General features: G+C 39.0%; 1 protein-coding gene across 1 annotated transcript in view; it reads left to right on the top strand.

Moving 5' to 3' along the window:
- The window catches only part of NT5DC1 (5'-nucleotidase domain containing 1), a 142343-nt gene that overhangs the window by 26230 nt on the left and 100809 nt on the right, over positions 1 to 15304 (top strand). The gene's annotated exons all lie outside the window — the stretch shown is intronic.

The following is a 15304-nucleotide window of genomic DNA, read 5'->3' as shown; positions in this document are numbered from 1 at the left end:
TTCTTCAAATATGACATATGGACATAATGTGTCCATTAATATTCCTAAATTTTTATGCAAATAGCTTACTCCAATTCTTAGAAAAACAATTAAAATGTAGGTATGTTTTTTTGTGTCTTGGAATTTTAATGTAAGTTCTCAGAAGTTAGAGAAATTTTTAATATGTTAATATCTACTTTAATTTTTATATGTTAAATATTTTAGTTTTCAGACAGAGGCAAGATATCCATGAATTTGATAGTAGAGTTAGCAATATAATTACCATAAAGGATTTGGACTCTTTATTTACGACACAACAGTATATTCAGTAAATAGCATTAGGTGTTATTGTTTAATTTAGGATTTTACTTTAGAGTTGTAGTATAGATTATAGATGGCAGAAGCCTTAACTGATGATATCATATTGTGTCTATTGAATAAGATGGTTGTGTTCATTTCAGAAGAAAAAAATTCCTTGAACTTTGCTTTCAGCTTTTAAAAAAAGTATCAGTGGTTTACCTTAAAATTTCCTTCAGGAATCTTGATTCAGCCCAATTAGAAAGGTTTTTCCCCCAAAGATGAAAGTAAACCTTATCATTGTCATTTTCAATGCTTAGAATTCTCTTTAACAATATTAGGAAACTCTTAAAAGTCAGTTTTCAGGATCCTAAAAAACATCTAATACAAACAGGAAGTTGGGAGACTAAATTTTGTATCTTATTTAATTTCATTATTTTTGGAGCTAGTGAAATCAACTGTACAGGTAAAGTAGGTGAGAAGGAAAATTCCGTAACAGGCATAGATACAACATTTTTAAAACCTCTGCAGAATTAAAGTAGAATGGTTTCAGGACTGATTGATAACTGATGTAAGTTAGTGTTTGACCACTGGATGAAATAAAGTTTTGTTCTTTTTCTTGTCCCTTTTTCATGTCCTGAATATAATTTTCTATATTTTGTTAGAAATACAAATTAAATAGAAATATAAATGGATAGCTCACCTCACTGACAGCCTTTCTCCTAACTCTCCCTTTTAAACATTCCATTGGTTGCCATGTTTAAAAATCTTTACCATCCTATATGTCTCTATGTAATATTCATTGATACATAGGAACTGTGATTTTTGTATCAGCTCACATGAACAGGATAATTCAAAAATTTATATTCTAATCATCCTTTCATCACTTGGAGCTTTTGTAATTATTGTGTGTGCCCTGCTATGCCTGTAAGATACTACAAAGGATTAGTAAGAGAAATAGCTGCCTTCCGTCTACTTATGGTTCATTTGGAAAAGTTTTTGAAAAAGTAGGTGAGGTCACATGGATGCCCTTGAAGCCTAGCCTGTAGAATTTGGGGTTTTGTGTTTTGAATTTGTCTTAAAGTGAATTATTACAAGTACATATTCTGGTATTTGTGTATGTATGTGTGGATACACACATACACACACACTTGTTTATAATCGAGACTGTTACCCTGTTAGATTACGTTCACGTGGAAGTACAGAAGGGTAATTCTCAGGTCTTTACACTGTGCACCTGTGTAGACCGTTTGTTCCTCTGTGGCTGCTCCGGCTATTTCCAGAGCTTCTCACCTCAAATTCTCTAGGGGTCTGTTACACAATGAAAACGTTGGGCTAGGTTTCCAAGCTCCTCCCAGCTTTAAAATTAGAGCATTCTGTGTTTGAGGTATTTTGCTGTTCCCCATGGTGAGACAGTGGGCTTGGCTCCATTTAGGACTTATTGGAGACAAAGTCCATACCAGGTGCTCAGATGCCTTCTTTTGGGGATATGTAAATACATGTGGGTATTTGTCAATCTATATACTCCCTTTAACTTTGGAAAATGTGGTGTCTTTATTGGATAAGGCTTGGCCATTCAACCCTTTTTGCAAATAGTATACTTATTTCAGCACAGGGAATCTGACTGCTGTTTGCTTTGTTAGTCACATAAGAAGCACTGTCTCATCCAAAACAGATTGTAGAATCAGAATATTTGCTAGCCACACCCCACCCAATTGTGTATTTAAAACTATTTTTATTCTGGGAGTTTACTTGTAGCAGTTCGAAGTGACTAGTCTGTGGCTTTCGGATGAAAACCCATCCCACTTAAAACAGAGAGCCATGCTCTCTCAACTCGGTAACCTAAGTGCATTTTTATAATATCAAATATAAATGCTTTTTGCACATCTAGCATTTAGCTGCTCTAAGCTTGCCTGTTCATTTTCACTAGCCAGGGCCAGTGATTAATTCACCGAATATTTTTTTAGTGTCCGGCATGGAGATAAAAAGTGGGTGAACAGTGTACGACCCCCACCCTTCCTGGGTTTGAACAGTGGTCCACAGTCATTTTTCCCAGTCCTGCAGTCCTGGGGGGCATGGCATGTTTCCTTAAGTCTTCAAGGTCCGGCGATACAGTGGGAGTTCCGCGATTGCATTTTGAAAAAGCTCTTCAGGTGATTACAGTGGACTCTGAAGTTGGAATATCTTGGTCTGATGGCATTGTTCCATTACCAGTTTCTTAATATTAGCTGCATAGTTTTTGTCATTTTGTGTCTATACTTTTTAACTTTATTGTGGAAGATTTTAGTTTTCTATAGAAGTAGAGATTAGTTACAGTGAGTGCTTAGGTACCTCTCGCCCAATTCAAACTAATCTCAACTCCCTGACACTCAGTCCTTTCATTCACCATACCTCAAAATGGTGGACAAATAGGGGAGCCTGTGTGGCTCAGTCAAAAGCGTCTGCCTTTGGCTCAGGTCATGATCCTGGGGGTCCTAGGATCAAGCCCCGTGTCCGACTTCCTGCTCAGCCGGAGTCTGTTCTCCTTTTCCCTTAGTCCCTCCCTCCCTTCCCTGCTCATGCTCTTTCATTCTCTTTTGCTCCCAAATAAATAAAATCTTTTAAAAAAATTATGGGCAAATACATATTGTCCCAATTTAACCTATGAATATTCAGTATACTTCTCCAGAAAATGAGTCATTTTTCTTTAAAACAAAATTCATCCTACCTAAAAATGAACTTTCTTAATATTATCAAATCCTTTAGTCCATGTTCAAATTTTCCCAGTTATCTTAATGTATGTACACACGCATGTATGCGTAGGTATGTAAGTGCATACATGTAAACATATACAGAGACATATGTATATGTATATGTAAACATATACAGAGATATACCCACATGTGGACAGTGCATGCGTATATGTATACGTTTTTGTACAGAGTCAATGTTTTTATCGATTGATTTACTGTTTGTTCAAATTACATTCATGAGTAGTCCCTAACTTTTATGTTCCTGTTAATGTTGTTTTCTCTCCGTGTCTCTTTATTTCCTTTGCAGTTTATTTGTTGAAAAACTAGGTCATCTGTTCTGATCAATATCCCACAATTTGGATGTTGTTGTCACTTAAAATACTTTTCCATACCCTATATTTCCTGTAGATTGGTAGTTAGATCTAGAGGTTTGATGTCCTTCAGATTTGAGATGCACACACAAATACTTTCTTAGCAAGAAGGCCCTTCATTGCTGGTTATCTTTTGTGGTGTTGCGAGGCATTGGTCATTACCTAGATTCATTATTTCATTGGAGGTTACAAAATGCTGGTATTTGTTTATTGAAGATTTTTATTTATTTATTCAACAGGCAGAGATCACAAGTTGGCAGAGAGGCAGGCAGAGAGAGAGGGGGAAGCAGGCTCCCCGCTGAGCAGAGAGCCTGATGCGGGGCTCAATCCCAGGTCCATCAGATCATGACCTGAGCCGTAAGCAGAGGCTTAACCCACTGAGCCACCCAGGTGCCTCCAAAATGGTAGTATTTGAATTCTATTATTCTTTCTGTGTTTTTTAGCTAGAATACTTCCATAAAGATAAATACTCCTTTATTGACTATTTGTTTACATCAAAGTGCATAGAAAAAGCAGGAGAAATGCCTTTATCCATGTGCAACCTAATAAGCTTATTTTCCTAGCGTCCTCCAGAGGTTACCCTTTGAAGTGTTTCAGAGTCATTATAAACTCATGGATTTAAATATATTTTACGTGTTTTTTTAAATCTTTTTTGGTTTATACGTCTACTATTTTTTTAAAATAGGTATTCATTTATATCCCCTTCTGATTTCTTAGATAAATGACATCATAAAGTACATACTGTATGCTACCTTATTTAATGTAATAGTTTGTCTTGGAGATCATTGCATAGCATTATGTGAATATGGTCTGCATTTCGTTTTTCCAGCTACGTAGTATTCCACTGTATGACCATATCACGGTTTTACACACGTTTCCCTGTGATGTGTATATGGGTTACTTCCTCTCTCTTGCCATTACAAATACAAATACCCATACACAAATTACTCTGTGTGTGTGTATTTTTTTGCCAGCATATCTTCAGGAGAGATTTTAGAACTGGACATCCTAGGTCAAAAGGTAAATGCGTATGTAATTTTGTTACATGTCATTACACTCTCCTCCATAGGTCTTGTGTCATTTTAGATTTCCACTGGCGAAATATGAGTGTCTGTTTCCTTACAGCCTCACCAATAGGATATCTTATTTAGATTTTGTTGCATTTTTAGATTTTTGCCCATTTTACAGGTGAAAACTATAATCTTGGTTTAATGGTGATTTTGATTCTTCTTATGAAGCACATGCTCGAGCATCTTTTTGTATAGTTAAGACTGTACTTCTGGCTCACTTTTCCTGAGAGTGTGCTCTGTCTTAGGAATATAAACCTCTTGGGACGTCTGGGCGGCTCAGTCGGTTAAGTATCTGTCTTTGGCTCAGGTCATGATCCTGGGGTCCTGGGATCAAACTTCTCATCAGGCTTCCTGCTCAGCAGGGCGTCTCCTTCTTCCTCTGCCTGCTGCTCCCTGTACTTGTGCTCTCTCTCTCTGACAAATAAATAGATTTTTTTTTAAGATTTTATTTATTTATTTATTTATTTGACAGCGAGAGAGAGAGATCACAAGTAGGCAGAGAGGCAGGCAGATAGAGGGAAGCAGGCTCCCCACCAAGCAGAGAGCCTGATGTGGGACTCGATCCCAGGACCTTGAGATCATGACCTGAGCCGAAGGCAGCGGCTTAACCCACTGAGCCACCCAGGTGCCCCAAATAAATAGATTTAAAAAAAAAAAAAAAGGAATATAAACCTCTTTCCTGTGACAGAGTTTGCGCATGTTCTTCCCAGTTTGTCATTTGTCTTTTTTGCTTAGAAGTGGGTTTTTTTTAACACACAAAATTTTCTTTTAAGATCTACACTTTTTTTTTTTTAAGATTTTATTTATTTATTCGACAGACAGAGATCACAAGTAGGCAGAGAGGCAGGCAGAGAAAGAAAGAGGAGAAAGCAGGCTCCCTGCTGAGCAGAGAGCCCGATGGGGGGCTCGATCCCAGGACCCTGGGATCGTGACCTGAGCCGAAGGCAGAGGCTTTAACCCACTGAGCCACCCAGGCACCCCTAAGATCTATACTTTTGATTCAGAATATCATTGTCCTTTCATAGACACAGAGCTGTAAGGAACAGGAGAGGTCATCTAGATCAATCATCTCATTCTTGAGATGAGAAAACTGACTCTGTGTTATGAATGTCTCCTTCCCTAATGTTTAATTGAGTTAAATTTCTGAAGTGAAGAGCTGTTGAGGAGAGAACACATTGAAAGAGAGCGCCACCGACTAAGCCAGTATGTTCATCTCCTTACCCAAGGAGGATACTGATTTTCCTGTCTCCCTAATCCTTCAGTCTTTAAGCAGTGGGAACAGGAACGGTGCCCAGAAGTGTCGTTGGGGCACTGGGAGACCCACAGCGGCCACCACCACTTCACGGTACCTATTCCTCTTGAAAAGAATTTAAACTTTAAAAGAACATTCGTAGGTGCTGTTACAGAGCTAAAAATGATCTATTTGTGAAAATAGTCTAATGTGGCTTAGTGGTTAGATACCTGCCGAAAGGCTTGAAAGGAGAAATTCATGCATAAAAACAGGTGTTTATGAAACCCCTGACGCTTCAGGCCAGGTCAAGAAAAACTGAGAGTCACTTAAGGAGTTTGAACAAGGCTTTATATTCTATTTTCTATTACACATAAATTGCTACATTACTTAAAGAACTCATAGTTTTGTGCCACATGCATTTAGTGACATCACCATCTTTCCCTAGTAACCTGCTGAGTTAAAAATACAGAGCTTCGTGGCTCCTTGACCTCCGATCTTCTGGCCACCCAAGAGACTCTCAGCTATTCAGACCCATTCCTCCTCTATTTACAAGTTTAGCTTTCACATGCAGCCTCTGCTAAGCGGGAAGAAGAAATCAGACAGAAAGTTTAAGTGTCAAAAATGACCGTTTTAATTGGGGAAGACACTTTCTATTTGAATCTTTTCACTTCCCTGCTCTTTATCATATTCTGAACAACTTCACAGTCACCAAGTACTATAGGTACAAAGTACCTGTAGGTACAAAGCAGGGTATTTGCTCGCGGCAGCCCAGACCGTCAAGAACCCCGCCCAGGAGACTGTTGCTGGTGCAGCTCTTGAACTCACAGTAACAATTGAAATGCATTCCACAGTCTTCAGTTTGAGTAATGCTGGGCCCTGCTCTCCATAGGCAGACAGCTTTGTTACCTGCCTGAGAGACCCTACTCTGTGAGCTGAGACTAAGAAATTACTCTCTAGCCGCCATCTCTGGCCCATCTGTTACCCTGGCCCCTTACATCTGGTTTCTTCATTGGCAAAAGCCCTACCATCTGCTCACTTGCTTTCAGACTTTTTTTTTTTTTTTTTAAGATTTCATTTATTTAAGAGAGAGAGAAAGAGCGCATGAGGGAGAACATGAGCAGCCGAGAGAGGCAGTGGGAGAAGGAGAAGCAGACTCCCCCCTGAGCAGAGAGCCCAATGCAGGACTCAGTCCCAGGACCCTGGGATCCTGTCCTGAGCCCAAAGGTAGACGCTTAACCAACTGAGCCACCCAGGCGCCCCCTTGCTTTCAGATTTTAAAGATAATCACTATTTAAAGAAAATGTAGGAAATAGAAAAGAAAATTTGTACACCATAGAGATATAATGACTGTTAATAGTGGAGTTTCCCCCTTCCCCACCCGTGACCTTTTTGGAGCTAAAATTCTGTCAGTTATCTCTCATCACCTGAGAGTCAAAATAATTGTTGCCACTTCTGATAGACCGTAAGTCTGAAGGTAGGCATGCTACAGTCCTATCCTGTTTTCTGGGTTTTTTATTGGTTAGTAGGAAACTCGGAAGGTGATGTAAGATCCATTTGAAGTGGTAGACCAGGGCCTGGGGTTGCTCAGTAGATGTGAATGATGATGATGTCCAAGAAGTAAATATCTCTGATCTTATACTTGATTCTGTCTATAGCGTCAGTCTTCTCAAATGTTTGCCAGACTGTGAGCCCCTACTGCGTGCCAGTTGCCAGGTTAGATGCTGCGAACCGCTACTGATGCTCTTCGTGTCGGGGGTGGGGGGGAGACAGATAGAACACAGCCTCTTAGGGGTTTTGCTTCGGTTTCTTTTAGAATCTAGAATTCACAGATTCTGGTGTGAAAGGAAATCCAGGTTTCAATCATCAAACCATGTTCTCTCATCATACTTTGTACTCGTTTCTGAATGTAACTCCAGGACTGTGGGTCATTTATCATTGAAACTCTACTCTGTGCAGGAGTGCCTGGTACAAGGCATGAACTTCATAAATATTTGTTGGACGAGGGGACTCAGAGCGTTAGGACACCAGATTTCAGTATTTATTGAGTGTGGGCATTTTGCCTCACACTTGTGGGCACCCAGAGGTGGGGCCTTTTGCACATTCCGGTTTGGGTCTGGGTCTTTTCAGTTCACGTCCTACCTTAAAATAACTCTGAGTTCTTGCGAGAGGTCCCAGCATGAACAAATGCTTCCCAAAAAAGCTTGCACAAAAGCTTTTAACTGTGGCTGCTGTTCTGTCCAGTGCTTCTGTCCAATGAAGTTAGAATTTCGGAGTCAGAATTTCCCAAAACAGTGTCTCTCATGGTAACCATGACAAGGGTATAGAGTGAGGGGAGGGGTCCAAGACAGGGGCTGAGATGCAGAGAGAGAAAAAAAGGAGACAAGCCTGGACTCTGGGGAATTTTAAGGGATTTCTTTAAATGTCTCAGAATCTGAATGTTAACACTTTCAGAGCAACTTTTTATATAAGCCTGTGCTTCATTTTCAAAATTTCCTCACTCATCCCTACCCCCTCTCCGTGTGGATACATCATTTCGTTCAGCTCCTCGGTGTGTTAGACATATATTCTATGCCAGGAAATCAAAATGGACATTTACTGATTCCTTCCCTTCTCAAAAACCACCAATTTAAAAACAAACAAACGAACAAACAACCTGTTGCAACCTTCTCTTTTGAATGAAAATACATGACCCGTAAAGGGGGAAACATTATTTGGGAAGAGAATACTAGATGACATTTTAGAACACCGGTGTTTGTAAGATGAAAAATTTGAGAATCACATTCAGCATTACTAAAAACTGGATTTTAGAGCTGCAAGAGACACTCATCTCAAGCTAAGTAGCAGAAACTGATATTTAAATTTTGTCCATAGCAACCTTAGACCTTTTTTTTTTTTTTTGGCCCGTATCAATACTTTATTATCTCTACAGTTTACATTGGGATTCACTTTTGGTGTTGTGGATTCTGCAAGTTCTTCCAAATGTACAATGATGTGTATCCACCATTACTGTATCCTACAAAGCAGTTTTACTGTCCTGAAAAGTCCTCATTTTCAACATATTAATGCTCCCCCTCTTTCCTTGAATCCATGGCAACCACTGCTTGTTTTCTGTGGTACATCCCGACAACAGGATATGATTTAGCAATAAACAGAAATGAGCTATGAAAGACCTTTTTTTTTTTTTAATACCAACTTCATGTTAGTCTTCTAGATAACAACGAGAGAGCTATGGGTTATACCTGTTACTTAGCAAAAGTATATTTGGGCAAAATTAACATTTTCCTATTAAAATCTTGGGTAGTAGATCATCCAATTACTTAATGAACAATATAACTTCTATTACCAAGAAGTATTTCTCACTATAACTTGTGGCTGTAATTCGGTTGAAAAAGCTTTTTTTACCTATGCTTCAGATGCTGCTCTAACTTGTGGAACCACACACCCATCCCTGGTTATGTATTTACAAATATTCTTATTTACTAAACCAAGATATCTTCTATAAAATGGATGTGTGCAATACATGCAAGTTTGTGGGCAAAACCAGATGCCTTTTAGAGCTGTGAAATCTGTCCAGGAATGCCCAGCTGAATAGCTAACATTTCTTAAGCTCTTACCGTGTGCTAGGTACAATTCATCTTTATTTCGTTTACTCTTTGTAGCAGCCCATGAAAGAGGTACTGTTATTGTCTCCATCTTGAGACATGAAAAATTGAGGCCCAGAGAAGGTAAGCATCCTAGCCAAGAGCACAGGGTAGGTGATGGTAGAGTTAGGGTTTCCTTCGGATCTGTGTTAAGGGTCTATGAGGAAGCCGGTGTAATTCTGCGTATGTGACTATTTAATTCAGAACTACTGTGTGGGCTGTTCTTTGTCAAGAATTGGTGTGCAAGTGCTTTCCAGAACATCATCTCCTATTGATGGAAACTGTTTTTCATTAATTCAGCTTAATGCAGATTTTGCTAATTACAAAACAAACTTCAGTTAGTGCTAGTGGTGCATATCCTGAAGAGATGTCAATACGCTTTATTCATAGCACATCATGGCCTTTTATAATGACTGAAAGGGAGGGTGGATTTACCAGAACATTCTCAATGTTTTGGAAGATATTCCACTTCTTACTAATATTTTAATCCTAATAATGGGTAAACCATAGTAAAAGTTAAAATTACTTGTTCTGAAAAAAAGAGATCCTATTTAATAAAACTTAATGTCGAATTCTCGACTTTGGAGAGTTGGATGATTTGGCGGGGGGAAGCTTTTTTATGAGTTGATTTCTAATTTGAATTCTCTTGCTATTTTATCTTAGTGACCTTTGGCCTATTTTTTCAAATGCTAGTATTTCCTTGGGATCAAAATAACTGGACTAAAATTTAGTATTACCCGGTTTTGAACTAGGACTAGCACACTATCAAAGAATCTTTTTTCCTCCAAGTTTCTGTAAGTTCAGTGTTGTGTATAATACAGAAAGTTGTGTTCCAGTGTAAAGTTTCATTAGTATAACACCACTTCTTAACTTTTGAGTTCATAGCAGTTTCATGGCTTAGAATTAGTTTTTAGACGTAATTTCCAAGTGGAGTTGAATCTGTATTAGATTTTGCAGAACATGGCACTGACTTACAAATGCTAATGAGGTAGATCTAAAATTTCACTTCTGGGTCCTCGTAGTTTTATAGAATTTTATAATTAGCGCAAGTTAAAAATGACAGAGGATTGTCTTTTTTTTAAGATTTTATTTATTTATTTGAGAGAGAGAGGGAAAAAACATGAGTGGGGGAGGGGCAGAAGGAGAAGGAGAGCATCTCAAGCAGACTGCTCACTCACTGCTCATGGAGCCTGACATGAGGCTTGATCTCACGACTCTGAGATCATTACCTGAGCCAAAACCAAGAGTTGGGTGCTTAACGGACTAAGCCACCCAGGCGCCTCAGGATTGTTCTTTTTTTTTTTTTTTTTTTCCTCAGGATTGTTCTTAATTACATCTGTGATCTGAAGAGAACTAGAATAGAAACTTAGATATTTCCCATTTTGCCTCCAGTTTGGCTTTATTTCCCCTAAACCTTAGTTTCTCATATTGATAAATACTAGTTTATAATTGCTTTTTAATTTTGTAACCAGTGGGATGTATATAACTGCAGCCAAGAAAAGCTTAAAAGCTTAAAAGCAGAAAAAAAGGCATATTGATCATATATGACAATATATGATAAAATAATGCAGTTACAAAAGATAGATGTATGCTTCTAGTATATAGCACAATTATAAAAAATGCAGATATAACGAGAAAAGAATTATTTGACAAAAAACTCTACTAGGAGAATTTAGGGGGGGATGTAATGAGTTTTGTAGCCTTTGGGAAACAGCTAACCATACTTATTAGCAAATGTGTGTTCTGTGGGTGAAGGCTCTAGTTCTGTTAAATAACAGTTTGTGGGTAATTAACTTAAAGACTCAATATTCTGTTATCTGGTATAAATGTTGGTTAAACTCATGTAGATTTTAAGTAATAAAATTATTATGTTTAGGAGCACCTGGGTGGCTCAGTCGGTTAGGCATTACTGATGCTTGATTTTGGCTTTTGATTTCAGCTCAGGTTATGACCTCAGGGTCCTGAGATCAAGCCCCAAGTGTGGCTCCTTGCACAACAGAGAGACTGTTTGAGATTCTCTTCCCTTTCCCTCTGGCCCTCCCCCTGCTCTCGCACATGCACACACCCTCTCTAAAATAAATAAATTGTACAAAATTAAAATTCTAAAAATAATAATAAAACTATGTTTCAATGATTCTATTTAAAAGCTGATTTCACAATAATATTGAAAAATATCGTGTTTGAAAGCCATCTATTTTTAGATCTTATTTTACCCTTAATATTGATATAAAAATTCTTTAATATTTTAATGGCTATTATATGCTACAATGTAGCAGTACTGAACTCCTTTTAAAATGCACTTGACTGTGTTAATGCAGTGTTAATAAATTTATCAGAATTTTCAAAAACATCTCAGATGACTGTAAAGAGCACTACCATATATTTTTTTAATTTTATTTTATTTTTTCAGTGTTCCAAGTTTCATTGTTTATGCAGCACACCAGTGCTCCATGCAATCTGTGCCCTCCTTAATACCTGCCACCAGGCTCACCCATCCGCCCCCCCCCCCCCCGAACCCTATGTTTGTTTCTCAGAGTCCACATATTTTTAAATTTAACTGTGTAGCACTTCACTCTAGGATCTGGTTTTTCAAGTGAGACTAGAACATAGGGACCATGTTTATGAGCTATGTGGTTCTCTAGGTATTTCTTAACTTGGAAGGAAAGAAGGAAATAAGAATTTAACTTTGTTTTGCTTAAGAGACATTATAAATATTAAGTCGTCGTCTTCACAGTATGGGCCATTTTGTATAAAAGTTACCTGTCTGCGAGAGCCTAGTAAAGCACTTGCGTCTTCTGTGGGTCATTTTTAAATATCATTGTGTGATTCTCACTGTAATTAGATCTTACTCGACTTTGTCTTCATATTGGTCTTGTATTTACTGACACCTCTTCTGTGTGTTAGATACTTCTCTCGTTTAACCCACAAGAATCTTGTGTGATCGATACTAGTCTTTTTTTTTTATTTGACAGAGAGAAATCACAACTAGGCAGAGAGGCAGGCAGAGAGAGAGAGGAGGAAGCAGGCTCCCCGTGGAGCAGAGAGCCCGATGCGGGGCTCGATCCCAGGACCCTGGGATCATGACCTGAGCCGAAGGCAGAGGCTTTAACCCACTGAGCCACCCAGGCGCCCCGATACTAGTCTTCTTATTTGCTGTGTAAGAAAACTGGAGCCCAAGAACTTGACAGAATCACAGTTTCAGGAAGGCAGTAGGTGGCAGAGCAGAGAGTTTGCATACCAGGTTCAAAGGCTACATTGGCATTTTCTTTTCTTCTTTTTAAGATTTTATTTATTTATTTGACGGAGAGAGAGAGAGCGAGAGGAGAAACACAAGCAGGGGGAGTGGGAGAGGGAGGAGCAGGTTTGCCGACAACCAGGGCGCCCCATGCAGGGCTTGATCCCTGGACCCTGGGATCATGACCTGAGCCGAAGGCAGACACTTAACGACTGAGCCACCCAGGCGCCCCTGCACTGGCATTTTCCACAAAGGCATGCTATCAGGTATTTTTAAATACTCCTCTTTTGTTTAATTTCCTGTGATTGTAACTGAACTCCATCAACTCTTGCCCAGGTTCCACCCCTTATCAACTGTAGTGGAAATGCTGACAGAGGAGTGCATTCGGCTAATATCTTTCCTCACTGCACAAGCAACTCCTTTGCTCTTGTGGCCACATCGGCCCTCTCTCCCTCTTCTGCTTTCCATCCTCGCTTTCCATTGTTTTCAAGAACAAAGACCCCCTTTTTTTCAATATTTAAAATTGAGGAAGCTTTGATACATACATAGTATACATGATTTTTTTAATACAAAAAGCAATAATACTAACACAGCGAACACACATACACCTGCTACCCAGTTAAAGAAACCTGAGTTACTACTGCTTCCGAGGCCCCTGTACACACCTCCCTGACTGCATTCCCTCCATTCCCCATGTGAGTATCTGTGCTGAATTGTGTGTCTGTCGTTCCCTCCGTCTTCATAGAAAGTCTGCCCTCCCACATCCCATCCCAAAAACACACATGACCATATCCCAGAGTAACTTTTGTTGTCACGTTTTCACATTATTCTTAAAGGTATTAGACTGTGTGCTTTTGCAACTTGTTTTTGTTTGTTTGTTTGTTTGTTTGACACACAGAGATCACAAGTAGGCAGAGAGGCGGAAGCAAGCTCCCTGCTGAGCAGAGAGCCTGACATGGGGCTCGATCTCAAGACCCTGAGATCATGACCTGAGCCAAAGGCAGAGGCTTTAACCCATTGAGCCATCCAGGTGCCCTGCAACTTGTTTTTTCGACACAGCGTTATGTTTTTGAGATCTATCCATATTAATGTGTGTAGTAGTTGTTTATTCATTTTTCATAGCTATATGCATCTTCCCATTGTGAGTAATCAGAATTTATTTTTGTTCATTTGATGTTGGATATTTTACCTAAGTTTTATTTATTTGCTGTTAAAATAATACTGCTTTAAACATTCTTATACATATTCCCTGGCTACCCACAAAAAAATGTTTCTAGTGAGTATTATGTAGGCGTGGAATCCTAAATATACAGATTTTCTGTTTTACTGGCAAATGCCAGATTGTTTGCTAAAGCCGCTTTATGTTTTACCAGCAGGATATAAGAGTTACAATGCCCTGGTGTTAATCTAAATTTTAAGGTTTGCCAATCAGTAGTTGTAAAACACCTTCTCATTAGATTTTTATTCGCACATTCCTGATTTCCAATGAGGGTAAGCATAGTTTCATATATTTGTTGGGCGTTTGTGTTTACTCTTCTCTCAAAACCTGTTTATACTTTTGCTCATTTTTTTAAATTAATTTATTTATTTTTTCAGCGTAACAGTATTCATTGTTTTTGCACAACACCCAGTGCTCCATGCAACAGGTGCCTTCCCTATTACCCACCACCTGTTCCCCCAACCTCCCACCTCCACCCCTTTAAAACCCTCAGGTTGTTTTTCAGAGTCCATAGTCTCTTATGGTTCGCCTCCCCTTCCAATTTCCCTCAACTTCCTTCTCCTCTCCATCTCCCAATGTCCTCCATGTCATTTGTTATGCTCCACAAATAAGTGAAACCATATGATACTTGACTCTCTCTGCTTGACTTATTTCATTCAGCATAATCACTTCCAGTCCCGTCCATGTTGCTACAAAAGTTGGGTATTCATCCTTTCTTTTTTTTTTTTTTTTTAATAAACATATAATGTATTTTTATCCCCAGGGGTACAGGTCTGTGAATCACCAGGTTCACACACTTCACAGCACTCACGATAGCACATACCCTCCGCAATGTCCATAACCCCCTCCCCCTCTCCCAACCCCACCTCCCCCCAGCAACCCCCAGTTTGTTTTGTGAGATTAAGAGTCATTTATGGGGGCGCCTGGGTGGCTCAGTGGGTTAAAGCCTCTGCCTTCTGCTCAGGTCATGATCCCAGGGTCCTGGGATCGAGCCCCTTGTCGGGCTCTCTGCTCCATGGGGAGCCTGCTTCCTCCTTTCTCTCTGTCTGCCTCTCTGCCTACTTGCGATCTCTGTCTGTCAAATAAATATAAATAAAAATCTTTAAAAAAAAAAAAAAGAGTCATTTATGGTTTGTCCCCCTCCCTTTGCTCATTTTTTATTGCGTTGTCTTTTGTTATTACTGATTTTTTAACATTCCTTACATATTGGATATTAATTTTCATTAATCACATGCATTGCAGATATATGACACCTTTTGTGTTATCTGACGCTGTCATTTAGCCAAGAAAGACTCTATTTTTAAAAATAATTCATTGAGACCCAGTAAGTTCTTTATGGTACTCTTTTCGCAACTTTCCAGTGGGACTACAAGCTATTGTATATTCAAGAAAAGACTTGGCATCTCTGTAAAAGATGGTGGAGAAAAATTTTTCTTTTGATGACTTTCTTTCCTCTGATAAAAGTAGATGATCATTCTTTTTATAGAATTTGCAATTCTAAGATTACTTATAAAAGTTCTGTATAAATC

The sequence above is a fragment of the Meles meles genome, chromosome 5 (genome assembly GCF_922984935.1).
Source record: "Meles meles chromosome 5, mMelMel3.1 paternal haplotype, whole genome shotgun sequence".
Taxonomy (NCBI): domain Eukaryota; kingdom Metazoa; phylum Chordata; class Mammalia; order Carnivora; family Mustelidae; genus Meles; species Meles meles.
This window is presented reverse-complemented; position numbering and strand designations above follow the sequence as displayed.